The sequence below is a fragment of the Rutidosis leptorrhynchoides genome, chromosome 10 (assembly GCF_046630445.1).
Source record: "Rutidosis leptorrhynchoides isolate AG116_Rl617_1_P2 chromosome 10, CSIRO_AGI_Rlap_v1, whole genome shotgun sequence".
NCBI classification, from domain to species: domain Eukaryota; kingdom Viridiplantae; phylum Streptophyta; class Magnoliopsida; order Asterales; family Asteraceae; genus Rutidosis; species Rutidosis leptorrhynchoides.
Window position 1 is genome coordinate 36,979,361 of NC_092342.1, and position 12,280 is coordinate 36,991,640.

Here is a 12,280-nt window from a genome sequence, read left to right on the forward strand (position 1 = left end):
ATTTGACATAGCCAGGAATCGAACTCATGTGATCTGCTCTGTTGAGCAACGCAGTAACCACTCCACAATGACTCTTTTTTAAAAGGAGTAATCGAGAATAAATCCAGAATAATCATGTTCTTTTTACAATAGTGTCGAATAGTAGGATGTATTATTTTTTATATACAGATAAGTAAATGTAAAAAAAAAAAAAATTAGTAATTAATAAACTAACAAACCAAACAGTTATGAAAACAAATGCATAAAATACCTCGAAATAGATAAAAACTAGAAAAAGGAGCCCGCGCGATGCCGCGGGGTCTTTGGGTTGCGTATTCATAGTTAACGGAGCTTATTATAGGTGTGTATATGTATTGAATATAGTCTGATGTATTGAGCATTTTTTTTAAGTGTCCGTTTCGCGTATAGTTAGTCCCGTTGTGTTCGTAAGATTTTTTTGAGTTGAAAGGTGGGCTCGGAAAAATTTAACTCGCACCGAGCGAGAAGATAGGACCCGCTAAAAATTCGGGTGGAATTTGTTTCTTTTATTTTAATAAAATTGTATATTTACATTTTTACCCCTGAAAAAATGTAAATTTAAAGGGTCGTTGTGTAAATTGAGGCAAAGGAGAGGGGCCGATTGCAGTGTGAACACAAAGTCAAAACTGCAGTCCTAAACAATTGAAGCTACAAAATTCTTCATGAGTTTTAGTATATAGGGAGCGAGAAGATAGGACCCGCTAAAAATTCGGGTGGAATTTGTTTCTTTTATTTTAATAAAATTGTATATTTACATTTTTTACTCATGAGAAAATGTAAATTTAAGGGGTCGTTGTGTAAATTGAGGCAAAGGAGAGGGGCCGATTGCAGTGTGAACGCTAAGTCAAAACTACATTCCTAAACAATTGAAGCTACAAAATTCTTCGTGAGTTTTAGTATAGAGGTAATGTTTTCTTTTATTTTAATAAAATTGTATATTTACATTTTTTGCTCATGAGAAAATGTAAATTTGAGGGGTCGTTGTGTAAATTGAGGCAAAGGAGAGGGGCCGATTGCAGTGTGAACGCAAAGTCCAAAGTGCAGTCCTAAACAATTGAAGGTACAAAATTCTTCGTGAGTTTTAGTATATAGGGGTAATGTATTCATATTTCTAATATCAACAACATAAAACACATAATAATAAATATTGAGTATATATAAACGCCCAATTCCCTACCCTTCGATCGGTTAAAAAAGTAAAAAACTTGTACCAAGATGAGTTAACTAGTACAGTAATTAACACCGGTTTTCAATCCTGACGGTTGATCTTGATTCTTGAACCAAAGCTGTTCTTGCAGACATTATGGTATTGTTACCTAAAGATGAATCAAAGACAGTGCAATCTATCCAATCTTTTAGATAATCTTCTTGACCCCATATATCCGGGATCCAAACCCGACCCGACATCTCAACCCGGTGTCTCTTTAGCCTATCTCTTCCACTCTCTTCTACCACTTGTGGTGGTGGTGTTGTGGTGGTTGTAGTTTCATTTTCATTAACCACTAGTGAACAATAAGTGCTTTTGTTATCAAGATTGTTTTTGGTGGTTGTTTGAAGATTGTTGGAGTCCATTTTTTGATTTTTTGATGTTTGTGAAATGAAGGAAAATAATGGAAATGGTTGAGAGGATATATGTGTATGTATATTTGTGTGTTTATGTGTATAATGTGTGGTAATGAAATATAGGTGGGTTTAAAGTATGGTGGGGTGTGTGTTAATGCACGTAGACGTTTATGTCTGTTTTGTATGGTTATTGAATAATGTACGTGTTCTTGGTTTACCAGGGAGAGTATCTATATATACGGAGTACAATATTAATTTACTTAGATCGCTCAATATCGTTAGCTGGTTTCAGTGAACCTCTTCCATCTAGATCAGTAGTAACCTTGAATAAGTCATGGAATAGCACATGATGGTCAATATCCAAAAGGGAGCAAATAATTTTTTTGAAAGGCAAGCTTGCATCAGTCCGGACCGAAGCCTAGTCATCATTTGCACACACACACGCGCTTTCGGGCAGGAAACCCGAACCACACTCTGAGGATCCGACCCTTTAACCATCCCGAGGGGCAGGCGGGCCGGATCTTAGTCCCGGAGCTGGTCGGTAAAACCTTCCCTTTGGGCCACCTTCAAGGAATATATTTCAATTCCTAGAGCGGGTGACGAGGCTCGAACCCGAGACCTCTAGCCCTGCGAGTACACAAGTGTAACCGCGGTACCATTGAAGCAATGTAGCAATAACTCATTGGTAATCGGTATCTTAGAGGTTGGGACTCACCATGTGGAAGTTTGATCTTAAAAATTGCGCAGGTTTGATCCCCGCTCGCCGCAAGAATTTACAACTCTTGTGCTACTGGGATAATGGTTGCTCCTATCACAAGTGTGAGGACCCGGTGAAGATAATTTTTCTGCATCTGACTCTTTCGGGGTGGGTCTAGTTGGTTTTCAAAGGAAACATAGGCTCGAGTAGGGCGGATGTATACTGTACCGAGTGATTGCACGGGACACCACTGAAATACGCGATGTAGTGGAAAATTTTTGGGTTTTTTGCTGGTGATACCAGTGGATAGTGTAAATTTTTTTGAGTGCCACCACTGAAACGAGCCATCTAGTAGAAATTTTTTGAAGGTTTTAACCGGTGACATCAGTGACTATCAATCCTAGATCCGTCATTGGGCTCGTGGTGTCTGTGCCAAACATACACCTTTTGATCATAACTAGATGAAGGTCGGGGACGCGCTTCGCTGCGTCTTTTTCCGATACGTTAGACTTGGTTTACTATAATATACAGTTTCAATGTTCTTGTGACGATAACGATGCCTTAGATCTATCTGCATAATTACAAATAAGCTATAATCACATTAACACCAAAACAAAATATACCCTTAAAATACACTATACCTGATAACTCGAAGAAATTGGGAACACGATGCTTCATAAATAAACGTTATGAAAACCAATAACGTAACAAAAAAAATACACAAACACACACAATATATGCTCATTGATCGGTTGCTCAGTTATCGATACAGCTACATCCAAAATTAAGTCATATGATAAACCCAATTACAGAAACGAAAGTGTAAAAAGTAATCATAGCGTTCTGAAAAGTGCATACCACGTTCGTGACAATTGCACCACCAGCAATAATGTTCTGAGATCGATTGACCTATATTCAAAAACAGTATACCAGAATTCTAAACCTTGTTGTAAGTAAAATAATATATGCTGCAAATGAGTAAAACAACTGTCAAAAACAAACCAAAATAACACAATATGAAAGGGACTAAACGCATATAACGGTAGCCATACGAAATTGGAAATTAATGTTGGCCTATTTAACTCATATGACCTATTTGACCCTTTTTTTCTTCTTAGTTAAATGTCTTTCTATCATTTTGACACATTAGACAGAAAACAAAACCCAACTTAACAACATACAAATGGGTTAATATTGCTACTTCAGTGATAACCATAAGACAATTTTAAGGAAAATGTGGTCATAGTACTTGCACATCAGTTATTATCTTGTGTAAATTATTAAATTTCCAAGATATTTAAATGTTTGAAAGTTATGGTGAATGTCTGAATGATGGATTTGGATTCACATCTGATATCTTATGTTGTTGTATATATACAAAATACATAACTTTCCACTGGTGTTAGATACTTTTCAAAAAAAGTTCTAATGCGGGGTAAAAATTAAATTTTAGAGTATTAACTAAAAAAAGCTCGGTTTTTGATGAAATCTACAGTCAATGTAATCAGGGACCACAATATTAAGTATTTGTCCTTTAATTTAATCTGTTTCGGAGACACTTTAAATGAAATGGAGTTGCTAAAATGGTTAAATTTTGGATGTGCATATAGCAAGAATACCTAGCAACCCTAAGAAAAAAGCAGTAGAAAAACGATTAGAAAAAACAAAAGAGAAGATTACAAATGGCAGAAAAGCAGATTCGCATGAGAGATTCTAACCCTGAAAGTTAGATTGGCGAGACAGATCAGAACTTTTTTCTCATTCAGGGAACAAATAAGAAAAATCCAAAAGATACCAAATGGATAACAGATCCTTGCACTGATAAAGAAATGAACATTCGGATTTGATTGCATTTGCAAGTTCAGATGCCAATGAATTCACATATTCAACCTGCTTACAAAACCTGTTTAGATATGTACCCTGTATATTGAGACTGAGACTCTCATCGCTTGCATCACGTCAACTGCTGAGCAAAAGGCATCTTCCAAATCTTTTACGTTCGCCTGTAGAAACATCTAACATTATTTATAATCATTTTTAGTTTTTTTTTTACCAATAACAAATGTGTACAGAAGTACACCAACACAAGCGCACTCAATAATAATTCGGCTTAAAAAGTTTACGGCCTTAAATTTTGATGGCTACCAAATCTGTCTGTGCGTTGCTGCGGGCGCGTCTATCGATTAGATGTGGGTTATAGGCTAATAATATTCGATAGAATATTTAATACACGTCTTACAGTTAATGGTGTTGTAGCTTACTTGTGATATGTGAAATGTCCCGTTCTTATTGATTAAAAACGTTCCATATTAATTGATTTCGTTGCGAGGTTTTGACCTCTATATGAGACGTTTTTCAAAGACTGCATTCATTTTTAAAACAAACCATAACCTTTATTTCATAGATAAAGATTTTAAAAAGCTTTACGTAGATTATCAAATAATGATAATCTAAAATATCCTGTTTACACACGACCATTACATAATGGTTTACAATACAAATATGTTACAACAAAATAAGTTTCTTGAATGCAGTTTTTACACAATATCAAACAAGCATGGACTCCAAATCTCGTCCTTATTTAAGTATGCGACAGCGGAAGCCCTTAATAATCACCTGAGAATAAACATGCTTAAAACGTCAACAAAAATGTTGGTGAGTTATAGGTTTAACCTATATATATCAAATCATAATAATAGACCACAAGATTTCATATTTCAATACACATCCCATACATAGAGATAAAAATCATTCATATGGTGAACACCTGGTAACCGACATTAACAAGATGCATATATAAGAATATCCCCATCATTCCGGGACACCCTTCGGATATGATATAAATTTCGAAGTACTAAAGCATCCAGTACTTTGGATGGGGTTTGTTAGGCCCAATAGATCTATCTTTAGGATTCGCGTCAATTAGGGTGTCTGTTCCCTAATTCTTAGATTACCAGACTTAATAAAAAGGGGCATATTCGATTTCGATAATTCAACCATAGAATGTAGTTTCACGTACTTGTGTCTATTTTGTAAATCATTTATAAAACCTGCATGTATTCTCATCCCAAAAATATTAGATTTTAAAAGTGGGACTATAACTCACTTTCACAGATTTTTACTTCGTCGGGAAGTAAGACTTGGCCACTGGTTGATTCACGAACCTATAAACATTTATACATATATATCAAAGTATATTCAAAATATATTTACAACACTTTTAATATATTTTGATGTTTTAAGTTTATTAAGTCAGCTGTCCTCGTTAGTAACCTACAACTAGTTGTCCACAGTTAGATGTACAGAAATAAATCGATAAATATTATCTTGAATCAATCCACGACCCAGTGTATACGTATCTCAGTATTGATCACAACTCAAACTATATATATTTTGGAATCAACCTCAACCCTGTATAGCTAACTCCCACATTCACATATAGAATGTCTATGGTTGTTTCGAAATATATATAGATGTGTCGACATGATAGGTCGAAACATTGTATACGTGTCTATGGTATCTCAAGATTACATAATATACAATACAAGTTGATTAAGTTATGGTTGGAATAGATTTGTTACCAATTTTCACGTAGCTAAAATGAGAAAAATTATCCAATCTTGTTTTACCCATAACTTCTTCATTTTAAATCCGTTTTGAGTGAATCAAATTGCTATGGTTTCATATTGAACTCTATTTTATGAATCTAAACAGAAAAAGTATAGTTTTATAGTCGAAAAAATAAGTTACAAGTTGTTTTTGTAAAGGTAGTCATTTCAGTCGAAAGAACGACGTCTAGATGACCATTTTAGAAAACATACTTCCACTTTGAGTTTAACCATAATTTTTGGATATAGTTTCATGTTCATAATAAAAATCATTTTCTCAGAATAACAACTTTTAAATCAAAGTTTATCATAGTTTTTAATTAACTAACCCAAAACAGCCCGCGGTGTTACTACGACGGCGTAAATCCGGTTTTACGGTATTTTTCGTGTTTCCAGGTTTTAAATCATTAAGTTAGCATATCATATAGATATAGAACATGTGTTTAGTTGATTTTAAAAGTCAAGTTAGAAGGATTAACTTTTGTTTGCGAACAAGTTTAGAATTAACTAAACTATGTTCTAGTGATTACAAGTTTAAACCTTCGAATAAGATAGCTTTATATGTATGAATCGAATGATGCTATGAACATCATTACTACCTTAAGTTCCTTGGATAAACCTACTGGAAAAGAGAAAAATGGATCTAGCTTCAACGGATCATTGGATGGCTCGAAGTTCTTGAAGCAGAATCATGACACGAAAACAAGTTCAAGTAAGATCATCACTTTAAATAAGATTGTTATAGTTATAGAAATTGAACCAAAGTTTGAATATGATTATTACCTTGTATTAGAATGATAACCTAATGTAAGAAACAAAGATTTCTTGAGGTTGGATGATCACCTTACAAGATTGGAAGTGAGCTAGCAAACTTGAAAGTATTCTTGATTTTATGTAACTAGAACTTGTAGAATATATGAAGAACACTTAGAACTTGAAGATAGAACTTGAGAGAGATCAATTAGATGAATAAAATTGAAGAATGAAAGTGTTTGTAGGTGTTTTTGGTCGTTGGTGTATGGATTAGATATAAAGGATATGTAATTTTATTTTCATGTAAATAAGTCATGAATGATTACTCATATTTTTGTAATTTTATGAGATATTTTATGCTAGTTTCCAAATGATGGTTCCCACATGTGTTAGGTGACTCACATGGGCTGCTAAGAGCTGATCATTGGAGTGTATATACCAATAGTACATACATCTAAAAGCTGTGTATTGTACGAGTACGAATACGGGTGCATACGAGTAGAATTGTTGATGAAACTGAACGAGGATGTAATTGTAAGCATTTTTGTTAAGTAGAAGTATTTTGATAAGTGTATTGAAGTCTTTCAAAAGTGTATAAATACATATTAAAACACTACATGTATATACATTTTAACTGAGTCGTTAAGTCATCGTTAGTCGTTACATGTAAGTGTTGTTTTGAAACCTTTAGGTTAACGATCTTGTTAAATGTTGTTAACCCAATGTTTATAATATCAAATGAGATTTTAAATTATTATATTATCATGATATTATCATGTATGAATATCTCTTAATATGATATATATACATTAAATGTCTTCACAACGATAATCGTTACATATATGTCTCGTTTAAAAATCATTAAGTTAGTAGTCTTGTTTTTACATATGTAGTTCATTGTTAATATACTTAATGATATGTTTACTTATCATAGTATCATGTTAACTATATATATATATCCATATATATGTCATCATATAGTTTTTACAAGTTTTAACGTTCGTGAATCACCGGTCAACTTGGGTGGTCAATTGTCTATATGAAACATATTTCAATTAATCAAGTCTTAACAAGTTTGATTGCTTAACATGTTGGAAAAATTTAATCATGTAAATATCAATCTCAATTAATATATATAAACATGGAAAAGTTCGGGTCACTACAGTACCTACCCGTTAAATAAATTTCGTCCCGAAATTTTAAGCTGTTGAAGGTGTTGACGAATCTTCTGGAAATAGATGCGGGTATTTCTTCTTCATCTGATCTTCACGCTCCCAGGTGAACTCGGGTCTTCTACGAGCATTCCATCAAACCTTAACAATTGGTATCTTGTTTTGCTTAAGTCTTTTAACCTCACGATCCATTATTTCGACGGGTTCTTCAATGAATTGAAGTTTTTCGTTGATTTGGATTTCATCTAACGGAATAGTGAGATCTTCTTTAGCAAAACATTTCTTCAAATTCGAGACGTGGAAAGTGTTATGTACGGTCGCGAATTGTTGAGGTAACTCAAGTCGGTAAGCTACTGGTCCGACACGATCAATAATCTTGAATGGTCCAATATACCTTGGATTTAATTTCCCTCGTTTACCAAATCGAACAACGCCTTTCCAAGGTGCAACTTTAAGCATGACCATCTCTCCAATTTCAAATTCTATATCTTTTCTTTTAATGTCAGCGTAGCTCTTTTGTCGACTTTGGGCGGTTTTCAACCGTTGTTGAATTTGGATGATCTTCTCGGTAGTTTCTTGTATAATCTCTGGACCCGTAATCTGTCTATCCCCCACTTCACTCCAACAAATCAGAGACCTGCACTTTCTACCATAAAGTGCTTCAAACGGCGCCAGCTCAATGCTTGAATGGTAGCTGTTGTTGTAGGAAAATTCTGCTAACGGTAGATGTCGATCCCAACTGTTTCCGAAATCAATAACACATGCTCGTAGCATATCTTCAAGCGTTTGTATCGTCCTTTCGCTCTGCCCATCAGTTTGTGGATGATAGGCAGTACTCATGTCTAGACGAGTTCCTAATGCTTGCTGTAATGTCTGCCAGAATCTTGAAATAAATCTGCCATCCCTATCAGAGATAATAGAGATTGGTATTCCATGTCTGGAGACGACTTCCTTCAAATACAGTCGTGCTAACTTCTCCATCTTGTCATCTTCTCTTATTGGCAGGAAGTGTGCTGATTTGGTGAGACGATCAACTATTACCCAAATAGTATCAAAACTACTTGCAGTCCTTGGCAATTTAGTGATGAAATCCATGGTAATGTTTTCCCATTTCCATTCTGGGATTTCGGGTTGTTGAAGTAGACCTGATGGTTTCTGATGCTCAGCTTTGACCTTAGAACACGTCAAACATTCTCCTACGTATTTACCAACATCGGCTTTCATACCCGGCCACCAAAAATGTTTCTTGAGATCCTTGTACATCTTCCCCGTTCCAGGATGTATCGAGTATCTGGTTTTATGAGCTTCTCTAAGTACCATTTCTCTCATATCTCCAAATTTTGGTACCCAAATCCTTTCAGCCCTATACCGGGTTCCGTCTTCCCGAATATTAAGATGCTTCTCCGATCCTTTGGGTATTTCATCCTTTAAATTTCCCTCTTTTAAAACTCCTTGTTGCGCCTCCTTTATTTGAGTAGTAAGGTTATTATGAATCATTATATTCATAGATTTTACTCGAATGGGTTCTCTGTCCTTCCTGCTCAAGGCATCGGCTACCACATTTGCCTTCCCCGGGTGGTAAAAAATCTCAAAGTCGTAATCATTCAACAATTCAATCCACCTACGCTGCCTCATATTCAGTTGTTTCTGATTAAATATGTGTTGAAGACTTTTGTGGTCGGTATATATAATACTTTTGACCCCATATAAGTAGTGCCTCCAAGTCTTTAATGCAAAAACAACCGTGCCTAATTCCAAATCATGCGTCGTATAATTTTGTTCGTGAATCTTCAATTGTCTAGACGCATAAGCAATCACCTTCGTTCGTTGCATTAATACACAACCGAGACCTTGCTTTGATGCGTCACAATAAATCACAAAATCATCATTCCCTTCAGGCAATGACAATATAGGTGCCGCAGTTAGCTTTTTCTTCAATAACTGAAACGCTTTCTCTTGTTCATCATTCCATTCAAATTTCTTCCCTTTATGCGTTAATGCAGTCAAGGGTTTTGCTATTCTGGAAAAGTCTTGGATGAACCTTCTGTAGTAACCAGTTAGTCCTAAAAACTGGCGTATGTGTTTCGGAGTTTTCGGGGTTTCCCACTTTTCAACGGTTTCGATCTTTTCCGGGTCCACCTGGATACCTTCTTTGTTCACTATGTGACCGAGGAATTGAACTTCTTCCAACCAAAATGCACACTTTGAAAACTTAGCGTACAATTCTTCCTTCCTCAATACTTCTAACACCTTTCTCAAATGTTCACCGTGTTCTTGGTCATTCTTTGAGTAAATAAGTATATCATCAATGAAAACAATGACAAACTTGTCAAGGTATGGTCCACACACTCGGTTCATAAGGTCCATGAACACAGCTGGTGCATTAGTTAAACCAAACGGCATGACCATAAACTCGTAATGACCGTAACGTGTTCTGAAAGCAGTCTTTGGAATATCATCTTCTTTCACCCGCATTTGATGATACCCGGAACGTAAGTCAATCTTTGAATAAACAGACGAGCCTTGTAGTTGATCAAATAAGTCGTCGATTCTCGGTAGTGGGTAGCGGTTCTTGATGGTAAGTTTGTTCAACTCTCGGTAGTCGATATACAACCTGAATGTACCATCTTTCTTCTTGACAAACAAAACAGGAGCTCCCCATGGTGATGTGCTTGGTCGAATGAAACAACGCTCTAAAAGTTCTTGTAATTGGCTTTGCAGTTCTTTCATCTCGCTGGGTGCGAGTCTGTAAGGAGCACGAGCTATTGGTGCAGCTCTTGGTACAAGATCTATTTGAAATTCAACGGATCGATGTGGGGGTAATCCCGATAATTCTTTCGAAAATACATCGGGAAATTCTTTTGCAATGGGAACATCATTGATGCTCTTTTCTTCAGTTTGTACTTTCTCGACGTGTGCTAGAACAGCATAGCAACCTTTTCTTATTAGTTTATGTGCCTTCAAATTACTAATAAGATGTAGCTTCGTGTTGCCCTTTTCTCCGTACACCATTAAGGGTTTTCCTTTTTCTCGTATAATGCGAATTGCATTTTTGTAACAAACAATCTCTGCTTTCACTTCTTTCAACCAGTCCATACCGATTATCACATCAAAACTCCCTAACTCTACTGGTATCAAATCAATCTTAAATGTTTCGCTAACCAGTTTAATTTCTCGATTCCGACATATATTATCTGCTGAAATTAATTTACCATTTGCTAATTCGAGTAAAAATTTACTATCCAAAGGCGTCAATGGACAACTTAATTTAGCACAAAAATCTCTACTCATATAGCTTCTATCCGCACCCGAATCAAATAAAACGTAAGCAGATTTATTGTCAATAAGAAACGTACCCGTAACAAGCTCCGGGTCTTCCTGTGCCTCTGCCGCATTAATATTGAAAACTCTTCCGCGGCCTTGTCCATTCGTGTTCTCCTGGTTCGGGCAATTTCTAATAATGTGGCCCGGTTTTCCACATTTATAACAAACTACATTGGCATAACTTGCTGATGTCGTAGCGTGGGGGTACGAAATAGTTTATATTTTTACTAGGAAATACTATTAAATACGATACAATTTTACACAAGATATTTATTTATTTAGAGAATGGATATACTTAAACCTTGCTACAACACTTATAGGCAGTGTACCTAATCGTACAGTAGTGTAGTTTTTAGTAAGTCCGATTCGTTCCACAGGGAAAATCTTTAAACAAAGCATAACGCTATATTAGTTTACTTTTATAAAAATACAAATATATATATATATATATATATATATATATATATATATATATATATATATATATATATATATATAAGTAATATTATTATTATAAAGGGGGGTTTTTACCGTTTAATGACCGGTTTGTCGATTTTAAAACTTTAGTCGCAGTTAAAACCAAATGTAAAATATTAAAAATGAATACAAGACTTAAATTAAAGCATAAAGTAAATAACGATAATGAAATTGCGAATAATAAAAGTGCGATAAAATAAACTTGCGATAATTAAAAAGTACGATAATTAAAAGTGCAATTAAATATAAAATAAAGGAAATTAAATATGAAATAAAAGAATTATGCTTATTTAAACTTCCGTAATCATGATGTTTGACGTGTTGATTTTTGTTTTATGCCCATGGGTTAATTGTCCTTGGTCCTGGATTATTTAATATGTCCGTCTGGTTTTTGTCCATAACAGTCCATCAGTCATAAATATAAAGTGCGAGTGTCCTCGTCAAATTATCCTTATACCCGAAGTTAAATATTCCAACTAATTGGGGACTTAAACTGTAACAAGATTTTAATACTTTGTTTAATAATTACACCAGGATGTCGACTGAGAGTAACCCAAGGTTTTAATATTTTGTTATCAATTATACGAAGTGTCATTGTACATAATTTCACCCCTGTTTTAATTATTCTAGTGGCTATTAATCCATTCCCGTGTCCGGTTAAATGAACG

General features: G+C 35.0%; 1 long non-coding RNA gene across 2 annotated transcripts in view; it reads right to left on the bottom strand.

Annotated features, from left to right (window-relative positions):
• Nucleotides 1–1,590: 1,590 nt before the first annotated feature.
• Nucleotides 1,591–12,280, bottom strand: part of LOC139872280 (uncharacterized) — a 35,087-nt gene continuing 24,397 nt past the window's right edge. The window contains exons 2-5 of one of the 2 annotated variants that reach the window (XR_011766999.1): nucleotides 3,997–4,281; nucleotides 3,137–3,187; nucleotides 2,297–2,849; nucleotides 1,591–1,903 (exon numbers count right to left, since the gene is read on the bottom strand). This is a non-coding gene — a long non-coding RNA (uncharacterized lncRNA). Of the gene's footprint in view, nucleotides 1,904–2,296; nucleotides 2,850–2,903; nucleotides 3,188–3,996; nucleotides 4,282–12,280 lie in introns of those variants that run through there. The other variant, XR_011766998.1, reaches the window with a different exon arrangement.